Raw genomic sequence first — 14,390 nt, 5'->3', positions numbered from 1 at the left:
GTCTCTGAGCAGCGAAGGTTGGCTGTCATCCTGCGTCTGCGAAGGGCCCGCTGAAGCTGATGGTGTGCAGAGTCCAGACCCTCTCACTCTCCCGGAACCAGTAATCGACTGCAGGGATATCGGAGAGCTCCCCTGACCACAGGAAGAGGGGAGGTTGATAGCCGAGTACGCACTGGAATGGGGTGAGGCCGGTGGTAGGCTGGTGGAGTGAATTCTTTGCGTACTCGGCACATCCAAGGAACTGGTTCCTGGAGTCTTGGTGGCTGTGACAGAAGGTACGGAGGAAACGGCCAATCTCCTGGATCTTGCGTTCCGTCTGCCCGTTCGTTTGGGGATGGTATCCAGATGAGAGGCTGACGGTCACACCTAGGAGGGAGAAAAAGGACTTCCAAACCTTGGATATGAACTGGGGACCCTTGTCCAATACTATGTTTTCAGGGATACCATAGTAGCGGAAGATGTGATTGAAAATTAACTCTGCGGTTTCCAGGGCAGTGGGTAATCCTCGTAGTGGAAGAAGGCAGCAGAACTTATATATGAAATGGTCAACCAGGTACAGTTCTCTGAGAGTGGGAGATCCGTGATGAAATCCACTCCTAGGTGTGACCAGGGGCAGTTGGGAACGGGCAGAGGATGGAGCTTTCCAGCAGGCAGATGACGTGGACTCTTGGACATGGCACATTCCCGACATCCCTGCACGTACCTTCTGACATCTGATGTCATCTGTGGCCACCAGAAGCGTTGACATAGCAGTGAGAGGGTTTCATTGACCCCGGGGTGACCAGTGCCCAGTGACGTGCGGGAGGAGTGGATGAGAGGAGTGCGTCGTGATCGGGTGATAAACTGCAAGCCTGGGGGGCAACCCGGCGGAACGCTGGTGGAGGCATTGGCAGAGGGCAGAGCTTCTTCCGACCAGGTGATGGGACCGACGAATAGTTGGGTTGGGATGATGGGCTCAGTCTCCTCGGGTCTTTGTTCGGGGCTATGGATGCGGGAAAGGGTGTCCGCCTTGATGTTCTTGGCGCCAGGTCGATAGGAGATGTTGAAATGGAACCGTGTGAAGAATAAAGCCCATCTAGCTTGGTGTGGGTTTTGGCATTTGGCCTCTCGGAGGTAACCCAGGTTTTTATGGTCGGTAAGTAGAAGGAAGGGGTGTTTAGCGCCCTCTAGCCAGTGCCTCCACTCCTCCACAGTCGAGGGGGGCAGTAATTGGAAGGGAGATACCGGCAGCAGTAAGGTTTACAGTAGTGGTGAGTGGTTGCATTTTATTTAGGGAAGGAATGATAGCACTCACCATAGGACGTGGAGGACGGACGGGGAATTCGGAGATGTAATGCCCGGGAAGACCACAATACAAACATAGACTCTGTGTCAGCCACTTCTGCCGCTCAGCAGCTGTCAGTCAGGAATTCTCCAGCTGCATAGCCTCGTGGGCTGGTTCTGGAGGGCTGACTCCATCTGGTCGGCGGAGGAAAGGAGAGAATGACGGCTGGCCCTGGTGTTCTTCGATACACGACTGCATACGAGTGGCGAAGCAGATGGAGAGTTGGATGAATCGTTCAAGCCCGATGGTATCCTTGTATGCAGCGAGATGCAGCTGCACCCGAGGATCAAGACCCTGTCGGTAGGTCATTCTCAGGGATTGCTCGTTCCAACCACTGGCAGCAGCAAGGGTTCGAAACTGAAGGGCATACTCATTTACAGACAGTGAACCTTGTTTCAAATGGTAGAGTTGCTCACCGAACAACGAGTCCCAGGACGGTTTTCCAAAATCTTCCTTGAAGTGTGCGATGAAACCGGAGAGGGTCTGGATCACAGGACTGTCATTGGACCACAGAGATTCCGCCCAACGGAGCGCTCTACCAGATAGCTGTGAAATGATCAATGCCACCTTGGTGCGATCGTGTGGGTACAGGTGCAGCTGCATCTCCAGGACCAGCGAACATTGAAGCAGAAATCCTTTGCAATCCTCCACCGAACCAGAGAAGGGCGCTGGTCTGGCGATGGGACTGGAGCACTCGGGGGGCGAAGAAGCAGTGGTGTTGTTTCCGGAAGTGCTCACTGGTGAAGGTGCAGGTGTGCTTGAGGAAAGAGCTCGCCGAACAGCGTCGACAAGCTCCTTGAAGGGATCTGGGGTGCTCATCCTGGTGCTGTGCGGTGTTGGTCCGGTCTTCTGTTACAATACAGTGGTGACACGGAGAACTGATGACAGGGGTAAACAGAGTTTATAAAGCAGGACCAGGATGTGAGCAGATGAGGTGAGTAACAGAAGAGGTATCCAGTAGAATGGTAATGTCAATGGTGATACTGTACGTCTGGTTGCAGGTGACTTGGAGAGCAGGACGATGGAGACAGGGAGCCAGGGAGCCAGGGAGCCAGGACGAGGAGACACTCGGGAGACACTCGGGAGACACTCGGGAGACACTCGGGAGACACTCGGGAGACACTCGGGAGACACTCGGGAGAACAGGTAGGTAACAGGTAGGTAACAGGTAGGTAACAGGTAGGTAACAGGTAGGTAACAGGTAAATCCGTAGAAGCAAGCAGTAGCGTGAGCATGTGCAAACGAGACCGGACAGTGACTGAGTGAATGCGTGGGGCTTAAGTGCAGGTGGTGATTGCTGTGATAATGACGTGCAGGTGCGTGTAATCAGTATTCTGGTGACTGTGAACGTTGTGTCTGGGAGAGGGTGGAGCCTGGCGTGCTTGTGACATATAGAGGGATTATGTCAACCCAATTAAAAGTTCCACAGGTGTTTATGATGTAAGTGTTAGCAATAAAATTGTAAATGATCATTATATGACAGGGAAATATTACATAGGTTATTTTTAAAAAATGATCTTAATTTCTGACTAAATCATTAACTATAGTTCCTTATTCAGTCAGAAGCTGCGTCAAGTTTTAAAAGCAACCTATTTTGTACTTCTCTTCCTTTGAAACCAAATAACTGATTTATTGTTGCATCGCTGAATCAGAAAGCGAGTTAATAATATAAATGTTCCAAGTGCCCAACCAAAGGGAACACTAATCACCATAATGGTGAGTATTTTTTTTTTCCTTGACAAAATGGTACTCAAACCAATCAATTAATCTTAACAGTACAGATTACTAGATTTTTACAATTAAGTTAAGACTAAGTAAAGTTAACTAAAAAGTGTTAGTTAGAATCACTGTTGGATTTTACAGTGTTGGTAAAGTTTTGGCCATCATACAGACGGGGGACAGGCGTGTACTAATATAGTGGATAAAAGCATGATTACAACATAAGATATAACCGTAGTTATATTAAAATATAAATGTTCTATCTCCATGCAGCATATATTTGCAGTTTCTGACATTATAGTGATTCAAAGATTGAACTCTTAAAGCTCTACCCTCTTAGGCCGAGTGCAGCAGCTCATTTGCATTTAAAGGGACATACACTAAAATGGCACGTTTCTGCTCACCCCCAAAAAGTGGCAATTTTAACAGGCTATACAAAATTATACATGGGGTATTTTGAGCTAAAACTTATTTTAAATATTGTAAAAAGGGGCATAATAGGTGCCCTTTAAATAATTACAGATTAACAATACAAAAGAAAAAAGTATGATGAGTTTCGGTTCATTGTGACACCCTACAAAGTTTGCGGAAATGAAACCGAGATGGCAGAAAGTGGCATCCTACTTGTTTTATTTATTTTACAAAAGCTTTACAGTTTTTAATTATGTCTTGCTCTATTTGTATGACCATTAATTACAGAGTAACAGTTTCCTCTCAGAAGGAAAAAAAATCCAGTGATCGCGCCGGCGCCTCACGCACACTCACACACACAACATATTCTAGCGTTACTAACTTGACAATGCAAATGTTCATTATTAAAATTAAATACAGTCAATTTTGATAATTGACTTTATTAAATAAAGTCAACCAAACATACAGAAAGTTACACTGCTCAATTAATCCATAATCTGTGCCGTTCAGCATGACCACCGCCTCACTGTTATATGAAGGATGATGTTTTACATCGATAATGCGAGTGAAGTACAAAGACTAGTTTACATAATAAACAATAGTTAAACGACCATTACCATAACTGTTCTTCAGCTTAGGAGGCTTCCTCAGTGATTGTACACATTGTAAAGACACTAACAATGACGTTGATTTTACTGTATCAATCCGAGTGCAAGTCCGATGATGAAACACTGCAACCTCCATTACAAGGACAACTTGAGCAGGACGTTTCTCATTGATACACTACTCATTTTGAGGTACATTATGAGATGTTGCAACTGTAATTCCTCACCACCAGCATTAACAAGTGTATGTCCATCAACGAACTGATCCAGTCCACATACAGGAATTGTATTAATAACGGTGCATACGTTAGCCCAGCACTAATGTGAATGACTGATGTAACATTAAAGTTTGCAAACAAATTTACATAAGTATTTCAGCAAGACAGTAATAAGTAAAAAAAAACTCTCTTTGTGTTTCTGAGTAAAGAAAACGCTGTACTTTATTATTATTATTATTATTATTATTATTATTATTATTATTATTATTATTATTATTATTATAGGTACAGGTAAATAATAATAACATTATTAACCAGTATTTTTTTCCAATCAAGCCAGTTTTAGAAGTACAGAAGGAACGCATGAATTCTGCTCAGAGTGAACCGATTGATTTTTTTTTCTTCACGTTTTTAATCCCTGCACAGAAGTAAATGAAGGCTGAACAATTATTTTTGATTCTTTCTCCTCGACACTGGTCAGTATTTGACTGGGCAGAAGTGTTAATTACTACCCTGCAACATATCGAAATTAGAGTTTGAGAGTTTAAAAAATGTGGCGAGTCGCACTGCTTTTATGATCTTTTATGAACATACAGTAGCTTCACCCTTGTATTTCAAGGTTGTATGGCTCTGAGATCATTTTTAATTTGAGTCAATGTTTCATTGTGCAGAGAGGCTGTTGCTATACACTCCCACTTATCAGATCTCTTATTTCTACTGGACTTTGTACAAGCAAACTTTCAAACAGAAAGTAAAGACTTTTGATTGGGTTGTGGGATCTCACTGTGAAATAGTTTTTTTTTACATGCAGAGTGCACTGCAATTATCCATGAAAGGCTTTCTTTTCAAAAACTGGTGAGACCTGGTTCAAATGATTTCTCGAAAATACACTAATAAGTAGGATTGCTTGATAGCACAACAGCTGGTGTTCTCCAAAACCGAAGTTCAAATGCAAGTTCGCATTATTGATGCTCTACTCATTGTATTGAAAACTGTTTGCTGATGCTGGAAAGATATTAAAGCTTAAATCCAGAGGAAACATCTGACAAATGACCACATTTGCTTGACCTACTCCAGTATTGAAGAGAACACTGTTCACCTTTCACTTGCACAAATGAAACCTTGAACACATGAAATACAAGCCAAGATAATGTTTTTTTTTTTTGTACATCTTACACTGCTAGTCTGAAGTTACAAAGCTCTGGAGCCTCATTGACTGTCATCCTATTTGTCTGATAAATTATTACTGAAAACACACAAAGACATTCTTAAAAATCAGCTTTTCATATGATACTCTTCCATGTCTCCATCCTGGGCTCATGGGTTTCAATTAGATGCAAAGAGAATGCATATAGTATATTACCTGGTATACACACTGCACAGCACTCTGGGTAGTCTTTGGAGTCCTGAGACTCTCAATGTAAATTTAACAAGGGGGAGAAAGTAATTGAAGCTCTATGACTGCCCTTTACTTGAACTCAGTCCCTATAATAATCTAAAGTATTTCCTTCACCAAAACAAACCATTGGCTCAGTTATAATGTGAGTAATTTTGAAATTCAGACAGAACAATGGCAGATTTAAACTTGTCCTGTTCCTTAGTGAATTGCCCATTTGGAAAAAAAAGCCAAGAACAGACTTTTTTCTACTTTCCTTTAAATGTAGAACCTTCAGAAGTTTTTTTTTTTTTTTTTTTTTTTTTTTTTTTAAGCTATTTCCTAACCTACCTTTTCTGGCATACTTCTCAAAAAAAAAAAAATTCAGACAAGGAAGTGGCACATGGTTGTACAGAACTGAGAAAGCTAAATCTTGGGAGCCTTGCTAAATTAAATATAGCCCCGCCCACAAGTGATGATGTCATGCACAAGTGTTTTTTTACTGGGTAAAAAAGGGGCAGGTCCTAAAATAGGCAACTTCAAAACTTTTTAAAATGTTAAACAATTTGCTAATGAGATTCTTTTCTTTGCAAGAAATGTATATATTACCATTTAAGAGGAGTCAGTAAGATTTTTTTGTTTGTTTGTTTGATTGATTGAAAGATAAACTTTTATTTAACAAGCATGCGTTAAATTGTAGCTAAAAAATATATTTTTACTGACCAAAAATTTTTTAACGGTAGTGTAAAATCAACAGAATAACTGTAAAACTGTATAAATAATTAGTCTAATAATTAAATCTATTTGTAGAGTTAAAAAAATAATCTGTGTTACAGTTTTTCTCAGTCGCTTTGGTACAGTATTTCTCAGATCACAACTGAAATTCTCAAAACTACTTGTTCAACCTTCACATCATCAAGTCACTTGTGCACAGCATAAAATCAATATCTCATTGTTCTGAACAAATTGTCATGCAATTGACAGTCATGTAATTGATTATGTGCAATTGTCTGTTGTTTCCTACATTATCAATTGCTTGTCATGTTTATCAAAATGTATTATATTGGTTCTCATTGAATAGTTTTATCCCTCAAAACATATGGGCATTAGTTCCTTACATAAGTCATTAAATGCAAAAAGGTTAAACTAGATGTCATAATGTGTTGTGTATTTTTTATACATTTATATTAGACTGAAGAGGTATGCAAGCAGACAATGTTCACTATACTGTAATACTGTACACTTACTGTGATGCTATATTAGAGTAGTCCTCTTGCATTTTACATTATACAGTAAAGACAAATAATGTAACACACACACACACACACACACACACTCAGGTACATATATACAGCAGGCCTGTGTGTGTGTGTGTGTGTGTGTGTGTGTGTGTGTGTGTGTGTGTGTGTGTGTGTGTGTGTGTGTGTGTGTGTGTGTGTGTGTGTGTGTGTGTGTGTGTGTGTGTGTGTGTGTGTGTGTGTGTGTGTGTGTGTGTGTGTGTGTGTGTGTGTGTGTGTGTGTGTGTGTGTGTGTGTGTGTGTGTGTGTGTGTGTGTGTGTATATATATATATATAGAGAGAGAGAGAGAGAGAGAGAGAGAGTCATCTTTTTCTTTATATCGCAATTATATTGTACTGTAATTTGTTGACAGACCAACAGTAAAAGTGTAGCTGTGAATCCTGTCTCTTGCAATCAATATTCCATGTAGTAGCCTAATGTGTAAAATCATAGTGTTCAAATTTTAAATAATTATATATGCCATATAGATAGAGTGACTTTTCAATCATTGTCATCAAAATCATAGCCGTAGATTACATCTGAAAATACTGACAGATATGGACAACATAACTAAGCATTTTGACTGTTTTGTTTGTGAACAATGACACAAGGACTTGTCATTCTGATGGTACTGATGTGTTCATTGACATAAATACTTACTTTAGAGAGATGAACTAAGGAATATGAGCAAGTTTTTTGCAGGTAATCCATTGTGTGGTGCTGTTTGTACGAATTGTTTTGAGAAATGCACTTTAGGATGTTTCAAGAAATGTACCAAAGTGACTGTAATACAAAACTGTAATACATTTTTGATACGACTTTATGGGCTAAAATCACTCTTGATAAATTTAACAATAATTCCATGCTGCACTCCGGGGGTTGTGGAGGTGTCCAGCATGCCAGTGGTTGTACAGCAGCTGCTATGATGAGCATCACTGCCCACTATATAGCATCTGACCCATTACATAGCTCGCTGTGATATGAAGTGACAAGGTTATGAAGAATTATTTTTTTATTTTTTTTAAAGACAAAACCTCTGGCCCCTTTTGAACTCTATTTTCAGAGTATTATGGTAAAACACTGTCAAATGAGTTGAAATCTTTGATAACATTAGCTGGTAAATATATTGTCGATCGGTTATATATATATATATATATATATATATATATATATATATATATATATATATATATATATATATATATATATATATATATATATATATATGATTCGATTTTATAATGGGGGAGAATTGTATTATTCCCACGATTTATTGCCACTCTTTGGATGTGTAAAAACACTGAAAAATCTTTGTCATACCACCCACTCTAGCCATCTTATTTCTCACAAGGGTCAATATATTTTACTCACCAATTATACACTAAAGGTCAAATTTTCCCTGAGATGAATGCATGCGAGGAAGGAGGCAATTAAAATGGAATATATGCATACAGCAAGGCTCAGAAATAGAACATTATCTTAAACTTCATTACAGATTCCCAGAAGAAACAAGAAATGGTGATTAATCACCCAAGAAAATAGGCAGATTTTTTTTTTTGCCAAACCTGCATTCTGGTATATTGATGGTCTTAGTTCTCAGTCAATGGAAACTTGCAAAGACAGTCAATCACTGTAAAAATGAATACTGTATATACTGGTTTCTATTTGGTTGAAGTACATAATTCACACAATCACTCAAATTAGCTGGAACTGAAAAGGTTCATATAGGCTACTGTAAAATAATAGTGATTTCAGTGAGTCATACAGTTTAAGATATGTGTGCCATTCAGAAATGAATTGAGAATGCCTTCTAAACTTAAATTTAGGAAACAAACAAGAATGCCAAATGGGGATAATTCCAATTTGAATGTAAGGGAAATTAATTGAAATTCAAATAAATTGTAACTAGAAACACAAAGGGCCCTATCATACATTCGCAGCAATGCAACAGTGTTTTTTGCTAGTTTCAGCCCGATGCAGTTATCATTTTCACGTCCATCACCCACGTTGTTTAAATACCAAATGCATTTGCGCCCATCTGTTCACCCATGGGCGTGCTGGTCTGAAAACTAGGTGTGTTTAAGCGCATTGTTGCAGTGTTGCTATTTTGAGGCAACTGAAAATGACTGTGCTACTGATCGACAAAAACCTGGTCTAAAGTCAATGCATTTTGTTTTTTTTGTTATTTAAAGGGAGCGTTAGTAATATGCACCTATAGGCGGGTGTGCAACGCGTGTACAACCTACTTATTACACAGACAGGGATACACAGCAGCACGCAAACATATGCCAAATATTAGAAATAAAAGGATTACAATGTTAAAGATTATTATTGTGTACATAAGATAAAAATGCATACATGCCATACTGTATAGTCATTGCATGTATCAGAATGACCTATTGCAGAATGAAATTGGCTAATTATTTGGCCAATCGTGGAAAAACACACACGTATTTAAACTGACTTGTCAGGTTGAGGGTGTCTATATTCCACTATATAAATAGCAATATGACACGGAGCAAGCGCACTTGGCTTTTAAAGGAAATGGGAGACACTCTGATTGGTTTATTGCATGGCCAAAAACACACCCATGACACATTAAGAGACACAACCCTCTATGCTCCTGGCGCACCAACCACTTTTTCCATCGTTAAACTAGCAAAAGTGAATTCGGACATGCCCTAAGTGCACTTGCACAATGCGCTTCAGAAAATACGGCCCTAATTATGAAAAGACAAACTTTGAATGTTAGCTTGACAAAACTTTGTTTAAAGGGGTGGTTGCATGTGATTTCACTTTTTAAATTTTAGTTAGTGTGTAATGTTGCTGCTTGAGCATAAACAGTATCTGTAAAGTTACAGCGCTGAAAGTTCAATGCAAACGGAGATATTGTCTTTTAAAGTTATGGTAGTTTATTGCCTACAAAAACGTCCGGTTTGGACTACAACAAGCTTCTTCACGGGTTGGTGACATCATAAACCCTTACTATTAACATAAACACTGCCCCCGCGAACACGCAACAAAGTGGGCGAGGCCACATTGCAGTCATTACGAAAAAGAGAGAGCTGTTGCAGAACTACAAACTACATTTGGCCATCTAACCAATCTAAGACCATTGCGTTTTTCAGAGGGATGGGCTTCATAGAAGCAGGAAGCAAACGAACCGTTCAAAGGACAGTGGAGACAGCGGTGTGGAATAAAGGTAAAATATAAGAAACATACAGCGTTTAAAAAAAAAAGAAATATTAAGACATGTTATACATCGCCCCATAAACACAACCAAGCCTAGAAAAAAAACACGGAACCACCCCTTTAAACATTTTAAAAACATTTTAAAAGACAAACAATACCCCATAATGACAATGTGAAAGAAGTTTGTTTGAAATCTTTGCAAATGTATTAAAAATAAAAAACAAAACAAAAATCACATGTACATAAATATTCAGAGCCTTTGCTCAATACTTTGTTGAAGCACCTTTGGCACCAATTACAGCCTCAAGTTTTTTTGAGTATGATGCTACAAGCTTGGCACGCCTATTTTTGAGCAGTTTCTCCCATTCTTCTTTGCAGGACCATTAGGTTGGATGGGGAGTGTCGGTGCACAGCCATTTTCAGATCTCTCCAGAGATGTTCGATCGGGTTAAAGTCTGGAATCTGGCTGGGCCACTCAAGGACATTCACAGAGTTGTTCCTTAGCCACTCCTTTGTTATCTTGGCTGTGTGCTTAGGTTTGCTGTCCTGTTGGAAGATGAACCTTTGCCCCAGTATGAGGTTTTCTGTCATTATGGGGTATTGTTTGTAGAATTTTGAGAAAAATAATTAATTTAATCCATTTTGGAATAAGGCTGTAACAAAATGTGGAAAAAGTGAAGCGCTGTGAATGCTTTTTGGATGCACTGTATATAGCACTGTATATAGAAACTGGTTGTTTCAAAGCTGTAGCTCTAAAAAGACTAGTGTCGATTAGATAGATAGATAGATAGATAGATAGATAGATAGATAGATAGATAGATAGATAGATAGATAGATAGATAGATAGATAGATAGATAGATAGATAGATAGATAGATAGATAGATAGATAGATAGATAGATAGATAGATAGATAGATAGATAGATAGATAGATAGATAGATAGATAGATAGATAGTTATTTTTGGGAATTCCCCATATTCAATTACTTAACTCACACAAATAGGGGTTTAGTAAGCCATAGCAATTTTAAACCACAGTCACATGACCTTTTTTGCGGAGATCCTGTTCTGCTGCTGGGAATAATGAGATGTTCCAGTACAAAAGTTAATGGTAAGAAACGACAGTCAATTTCAACCACACACATCAATTTTTGGAGATACAATTGCATGTCAGTGCCAGATTCAAATATGCCAAGCATACACTGTAACAAATTTCTGTAGTTTTCACAGCATTATTACTGTAAAATGAGCAAATACTTACTGTAGAACCTGTATACAGCATGTTGCTGTAGATCTGCAAAGCATCATGGTCTTTTTTCAACTGCGGGTAAATTCTACAGTATTTTTTTTTTCCTGTGAATCACAATACAGCAATTTCTAGAAGATTTTTTTTCAGCCAAGGAAAGCTATGAGATTTCCCACTTTCATCTGAATTTTTACTTCAGAAAGGTAACATAATTTATTTCCAAAGTTTACTCTTGTAAAGTCACCTGTTTGTTCAACTTTAAGAGTGCAATGAGAGAGAAAAGAGTAATGAGCAGCACACTTCGTAGTAAACTCGTCTCATGTTGTGTGTGCATTTTATAATTTTATTACCACAAATATATATTTCTGTATGATTTCGATATATTTTCTAGTCTGGCAACATTTGATAACGTCATTAGTTTATAGAAGGATAGCATTGTTAAATAAAAATTAAATTGGAATTGTGTATGTGATCTCTTTTGGTGCAGATACGTCACATAATATGTTCACTTTTTTTTTCCTGTCACCACTTGCGCGTGAGGGAGTGAACCAAGCCTGCCGACTCTCGACGGTCTCGAGCTGAAAGAAAACGCAGCTGAGGTACGTTAGGCCTAAGACTTAACCTATTTTTCATAGTGATTCATCATGATTTTTCTGAACGTAAACCCCCAGAAACGAGATTGGTGAAATGCTATTCAAACTTGTGGGAGCATGGCATGGGCTGTAGGCTACTGTATTAAGATTTGTCTTATCCGGCAACATTACATTTTTAACGTCTTTAATTTGATTAAAGTCTAACGTTAGCATTGTGAAATGACATTCATTTAAAATGGTGTAATTTTTTGTATTTATTGGCGCGGTAGCCGTTTAATAATCTCTCGTTTTTTTCTCTTGCTTGCTGTTGCCGCCTGAAGAATCAGACATTGAAGTTAAGCGGGCCGAGAAAACGCAGCTTGAGGTAGTACCTATCTGTTAAGCTACGTTACTTAACATATTTTTAATAATTTCATGATTTTTCTGAACTTCATTGCCTTCAAGCTGCAGAAACTATAACGTTAGATTGTTAATAGCCTTTTGAAGTGCCATTCCCGACTTTTGGGAGCATATATTGTATTAATATTTGTCTTATCTGGCGAAATTACATTTATAACGTCTTTTATTTGATTAATTCAAAGGTCCAGATTAGCAGACGAACTGGGAAGGTGGTCCAAAAAAAAAACCGAGTGCCTCAATCCACACGTGGCATCATTCATCAGGGACTTCATTGAGTATGACTGGCAGAACAACTAATACCAGGTGAGACTTTTAATTGTTACCTTGAATACCTTGGAATAACTGGAAGCCAGTTTGGGTGGGTAGTTGGTGGTTGAAAGTCAGAGGTGGCCCGCAACTTGTCTATTAAAGGGATAGTTCACTTTAAAATTTACTCTCAAGTTGTTTCAAACCTGTATAAATTTATTTCTTCTGCTGACCTCAAAAGAGGATATTTTGAAGAATGTCAGTAACCAAACAGTTAACTGGAGCCAGTGACTTCCATAGTCGGGAGGAAAAAAATACTATGGAAGTCACTGGCTCCAGTTATCTGTTTGGTTACTGACATTCTTCAAAATATATTATTTTGTGTTCAGCAGAAGAAAGAAATTCATACAGGTTCGAAACCACTTGAGGTTGAGTATATGATAATAGCATTTTCATTTTAAAGTGAACTATCCCTTTAGGCCTGCCAAGCATCATTTTCAAATCATGCAGTTTTACAGCGTCAACACAAGGTGATTCAACAACACTGACATGAAAAACAGGAGGAACATTGTGTGACAACACCAGCCAGTTAGAATACTTTTCCATTCACTGTTGTATCACTAACTGTAAACATGGTATTGTGGCAGAAATGTGGGATATTCATGTACAATTTTATAATATTATTCATGTAGACAGTTATTAAATATTAAAGTAATGGCAAATGACAGAAACCAATACTGTCTAATAAGAGTCGAGTTGCAACTCCATAAGAATATAAGAATCCATAAGAATTGTGTTAACGAAAATAAATTTACATTTTACATCTTTATTCAAGCTATAAAAAATATCAGCCCCGGGGGATGCTACTCCACAAACCACCAACAAAGCATATAAAAAATACAAAAAATTATTTAAAACTTTTATGTATAAGTCATCAACCCATCTGTCTTGCTTTAAACTTTTACATTAATAATGAATTTCTTCCTCTACAGGGTAGAAGACTCCAGCCCAGGAAGTCCAGGTCAAGTTTTAAAAGAATAATAGTTATGAAAAAAAAAAAAAACTTCTTGGAGAAAAACAATATTCAGGTTTGAAATCCTGCTGTTTTTAAAGGGATAGTTCACCCAAAAATGAAAATTGTGTCATCATTTACTCACCCTCAACCTGTATGAATTTCTTTCTTCTGCTGAACACAAAAAAATATATTTTGAAAAATGTCGGTAACCAGACAGTTGATGGGTCCCATTGACTTCCATAGTATTTTTTTTTCCTACTATGGAAGTCAATGGGACCCATCAACTGTCTGGTTACCGACATTCTTCAAAATATCTTTCTTTGTGTTCAGCAGAAGAAAGAAATTCATACAAGTTGAGGGTGAGTAAAGGATGACACAATTTAAATTTTTGGGTGAACTATCCCTTTAAATCGTTTAATTTTTATAGATTTGTAATTTTACCCAAAAATTTGAATACATATTGATTGTTTTGTTTGCTCAGAAAAGTGTTGAAATGAAATGAATTATTCACAGATAAATGTTAACTTATTGAAAAAAATGTATGTTCAGAAAATATATAGGTTTGAAATCCTGCTGTTTTTAAATCATTAAATTTTTATACATTTGTAACATTTGAATAAATATTGATTGTTTTGTTTGTTCAGAAAAGTTTTTTGTATGTTCAGAAAAGTGATGAAATTAAATGTTCACAGAAAAATTGTAACATTGAAAAAAATTATGCTATACTATTTTTATTTTATGAATTTTTTTAATTAAAAGTGAGAAAATAA

General features: G+C 38.0%; 1 long non-coding RNA gene across 1 annotated transcript; it reads left to right on the top strand.

Annotated features, from left to right (window-relative positions):
* The first annotated feature begins 11,908 nt into the window (after positions 1-11,908).
* On the top strand, positions 11,909-13,734 carry LOC307140296. The gene is made up of 4 exons (XR_013818233.1): positions 11,909-11,966; positions 12,281-12,324; positions 12,542-12,662; positions 13,598-13,734. It is a non-coding gene; the product is annotated as an uncharacterized lncRNA (long non-coding RNA).
* The last annotated feature ends 656 nt before the right edge of the window (positions 13,735-14,390 follow it).

Source organism: Gobio gobio (assembly GCF_949357685.1).
Source record: "Gobio gobio genome assembly, chromosome: 16".
NCBI classification, from domain to species: Eukaryota; Metazoa; Chordata; class Actinopteri; order Cypriniformes; family Gobionidae; genus Gobio; species Gobio gobio.
The sequence above is the reverse complement of the archived record's forward strand: the minus strand, read 5'-3'. Positions and strand labels throughout refer to the sequence as shown.